Below are 4794 nucleotides of genomic sequence, written 5' to 3'. Positions count from 1 at the left end.
CACCTCAAAGAAGAGCTGGACTTGAAACATTTTGCATACAAAAAAAAAAGACCATACATGAATACGTTCCCCGAACACTTGAAAGAGTCAATAACATTGACATGAAAAGAAGCCTCTCTTGGACTCGTGACCGAAACACCACATCACACTTCGTATACTATGCATTTGCGATCCAGGAACCGAGGATTGTTACTAAATACCTAAGAGACAGTGAAGCCCTTCGATTCTAAGACGTAGATTATGTCATATTCTTGTGGAAGTCATCACACAGGTGACTAGCAGATTCCAAAAAAAACGTCAGCAAGGTACTACGACACGACATTGTCGCAAAAATAGTATAGAACGCCATCTGGAAAAAGACTGTCCTGGAATAAATATAGAGAATTCCCTGTTATTGAATAGGTGGACAACCATCAGAAAAAGGAATACTGGTGGAACATTCCCATCAAGATATCTATCAAGTGTAAGCATAACAAAAGGGATATTGTTGTCTAGAACAGAAAATAAAAGTATATATTGTCATAAAGGTCAGCTGTCCTTCTGATGTAAATATCTCTTTGAAAAATCAAAGAGAAGGAAGATAACTATGGACAACTGCTTCCAGATTATAAATTTCCGTTTATACCAATAATAATTGGTGTACTTGGTTTTGTAAGCAATTGCTTAACTATCAGTCTAGACAAGCTTGGATTTTCAAAAAGAGAAATTGACCAGCTGACTCGTACGTCACAAATACAGTCTATGAGCGAAGCAGTAAAACTATGCAAGACTATTCTCAGGTTTAAAATGTGACATTGTCTTCGTTATCTACATTCCAAAGACGGAGCTTTGTATCTTAGAAACCAGCTCCTTCCTCAAAGGAAGAATTTAAATAATTAAAAATGGAAAAATACATACATACATACATACATACACACACACATATATATATATATAAACATATACACATATATAGTTGGAATTTGCAAAAAGGCAAAAGACGAAGACAGGTGTGTAAACAACAAACAGGTGTATTAGTTTGTATACATATATTACATATATACACATATATATATATATATATATATATACATACACATATATATATACATACACATATATATATACATATACCCAATACACTCAGTACACAATGTAACACTACATAAATCCATTACACAAACACTACCCTATTAATATACATACTTACTTATATATATATATATATATATATATTATATATATATATATATATATATATATATATATATATATATATATATATACTTTGTTTAGAAGCAGCAGAAATATAACAAAAGCTGTTACTCGGAGTTTCACGTTCTCTGAGTAACAGCTTTTGTTATATTGCTGCCGCTTTTAAATATAGTATATTACTCTACCTCTGGTATTTGAGTACCCTTTTTTCACCTCGTTTCACATTTATGTGCTTACTCCGGTATATATATATATCTCACAGTATATACCAAATGCAAATACCACACTACGCAACTGAGTATACATATAACCGACACAATATTAAGATATATGCAATAATAATGTAGCATGGTATACAACCAACAGAATTTCTGTCAAAAAATAATTCCAATGATTCGGGGAACCCAATCGAACGAGGGAGCCTCCACAAAGTCTCACGACCAGGTAGATGTAGCAGCAATCCCACCCTCAAATCACTTTACTGTCTTGGTAAATGGTGGGGGCGGAGGCACATTGATAATGTAGTTCTTAGATATGTAATATTCAAGGGAAGGGTGGGATAATCGCGGCAGGAATGCATTTAATGGTAGGTCTGCTCTGCCAGTGCTGACCGGGAGCTAAAATAGAGTCACAACATCAACGTCGCACACAATACTGCACCACCTTCTACATATTTCGCATACCAAACAGACCGAACCCTAAAAAAAAACAGCAAGATAAACCCCACGACAAAACGAAATAGATGTTACTTATACAAGCACCTTGCACACAAAAGACGATGCTGCTTATACCTCAGGAACGAACACGGGATGGTGGGATACATCGGACGGCATAAGAGAGACCTAGATGTAACTGCTGAAAACATGATACAAATAATGATATTGAGTTGATTCAAAAGTTTTGCGATATTTTGGTAATTTAGTTGCTTTATTGGTCAGGTTACAACAAAAGCCTCGTTGCATTCAAAGCAGAGGCCATCGTGTTGCACCGTCTGAAGCCATCTTTCTATCAGTTCTTTGATCCCACGCTGAGACCCGTTCTTGTCCTTCGAGGTAAAGAACTCCTTCACTGAAACTTCCATTCCTCTTGGTTGATGAAGCGTGACGAGTGCAGGAAGTAAGTCATGGATCGGAACAAATAATAACCTGAGGGATAGAGTTCCCCGCAATCCTAACATGAATTAGAAGTGGTTAAGCAAGGAACAGCTTCCGGAACCTGTCGCCATGCGTGGACGTTTCGAACACAAGGTGATGCTCAGAGTTTTGTGGAATTATGAGGAGGATAATTCACCACGAGTACATTCTGGATGGTCGAGCCATCGATGCCAACCTGTACTCCGAACAGCTGGAGAGGATGTATGCCATTGCGCAACAAAAAATACGCGGAATTCGTTAACAGAAAGCGACCTCTTCTACAGCAAAACAACGCGAGACCTCATTCTGCTTGAATAACCCGGAATAAACTCCAGGAACTTGAGGGAATGGAACTAATGCTACACCTAGCATATAGTCCGGACCTAGCCCCCTCGGACTATTATTTGTTCCGATCCATGGCTCACTTCCTGCGCTCGTAATGCTTCATCAACCAAGAGGAGTTCATCGCCTCGGGCAAAAATTGATATCAACGTGAGATCAATTTCTGCAATTCCATGGTTTCTGCTCTGAATGCTTAATTACTTTTGTTGTAACTTGACGAATAAAGCAAATAAGTTGCCAAAATATTACAAAACTTTTGACTCAACACAATAATAATTTGCTGTAATTAGAAGTGAAGAAAGAGTGTTTGTAATTTAGTTATTTCTTCCAGCCGCAATATGACAATTAATGGGTCTTCGTTTTGTTGCCTCATGCTACAGTGAGTATTCAACCAATACCAATCGGACGAGAGTATTTGCTCCTCACACCGTTGTGATATTGGACAGAGTTGTTTTGAAGATTAAAATATTATTTTTACATCACCACCTTGGGCAGATTCTGGGGGTTATTTGTTGACTTTTAATTTTATTTTTATTGTTTTTTCATTTAGTGTGATTCTTGTTATTTTTATTGTGAGTTAAAGAAAAGTATTTTAAAATTAAACAAAAAATATAAACCTGGTTTGAGATTAAAGTTTATTTAATTTTTATGTTTTCGTTCGTTTTTTTCTTTCATTGAACACAAGATTTTCCTTCATTTTTTTTTTTTTAGCTAACGATCCTTTTCTGTCGTGTTCACGACTTTACTCTATAAATCTCCTTTTCTCCTTAATGACCAACACTCTAGATTTTCATAAAACCAGACTGAAAGAGAACTACACTTCTAAATTATTCACCACTGGGCTTTTAGCCCCTAACCTCTTAATAAAAGCAGTTTTGTTGCCCTCGACTTTACCAAAGCTTTCATGAGAATTTGATGTACAAATCTCATGTCAAAAATTCACCCCTAATGGGTGCCATCCATCTCTTATCTCTTGGAACAGTGACTTCATGTTTGATGACACTACCAAGACATATACCGTGGGAAATGTCTCTAACCATTTCTCAAACCCAGACGTGGCCCATTGTTTCTGTTTTTGTCCCCCACCCCACACTTCTCCTCCTCCTGCACATCAATGGCAAACTTACTGCTAGCTCCGACATCACCCACTTCTATGCAGACGATACCATCCGTCATTCTTCCGTAACCTTCAGCACCCAATTGTCGTCCTTATAGAACGTAGACGCCAAATTTACACTAACATGAATAGAAACCACCTCCAGTAGAGGGGCACCAATTTCTACGCCTTAACAAAAAAAAAGTCAATATTACTACACATGTCAAGAAGACCTTATCGCATTTCTAGACATGAATAGCATGCCGCCAGAACCCACCTCCCAATCACTTTAAATGCTAGGCCTCGCCATTACTCAAGGTCCATCCTACGTATATTCTCACCATGAAAAAAATCTGCATCACAAAGATTTGCCTTCTAGAACCAGAAAATATTTCAATCCGCCCCACTCCCTCTCTCAACAACAACAAATCTTTTACGAAGCTCAAGTGAAACACAATGAAACCCTGCTCCCATATCTGGCAGGTCCTGATGCTGCATACACATTCATCCTATATCGCATCCTATATTGATTAGTATTAAGTCACCACCGTCACACATCAAACTCTGGTAGACAGACGTGCTGTTTCCTTTTTTCCGTTTATGCCTACCGATATAAAAACCACAATCATGTCGCAAAGCGCAACTTGACATTTTAATAAATCTAGATCATTAGAAAATACAAGGCTGAAACATCTACTGAGTTCAGTATGACTAACTAAAACCCTTAAAGGTAAAGCCCCTGCATGGCTAGGGTCTAATGACTGAAACTAGTGAAAGAATCGATTAAGGTAAAATACTTCCAGTGGAAATTTCCAGAACCAAAATGTCAGTCGATGAACCAAACAACAGTGAAGGCAAACGAAGTCATTTACCGATTAGTGAAAAAGTTGCTGATATCAGCCATTAAAATAGTGACCTTCGCATGTGAAAGAGAATTAAAGAAATGCAGACCTTGCGTAGGAAGATCCTGATATTATTGTCAGAGAACTGAGTAGTTTTATTTTCTTCTTCATAGCTTAGTCCATGGCC

The 4794-nt window shown here is 37.5% G+C and overlaps 1 long non-coding RNA gene across 1 annotated transcript in view; it reads left to right on the top strand.

Moving 5' to 3' along the window:
* LOC118764021 overlaps positions 1-327 on the top strand; it is a 2743-nt gene extending 2416 nt beyond the window's left edge. Inside the window, exon 2 of the long non-coding RNA XR_004999806.1 lies at positions 1-327. This exon is cut by the window's left edge and continues 1781 nt beyond it. This is a non-coding gene — a long non-coding RNA (uncharacterized LOC118764021).
* The last annotated feature ends 4467 nt before the right edge of the window (positions 328-4794 follow it).

This window comes from Octopus sinensis, linkage group LG6 (assembly GCF_006345805.1).
Source record: "Octopus sinensis linkage group LG6, ASM634580v1, whole genome shotgun sequence".
NCBI lineage: Eukaryota > Metazoa > Mollusca > Cephalopoda > Octopoda > Octopodidae > Octopus > Octopus sinensis.
This window is presented reverse-complemented; position numbering and strand designations above follow the sequence as displayed.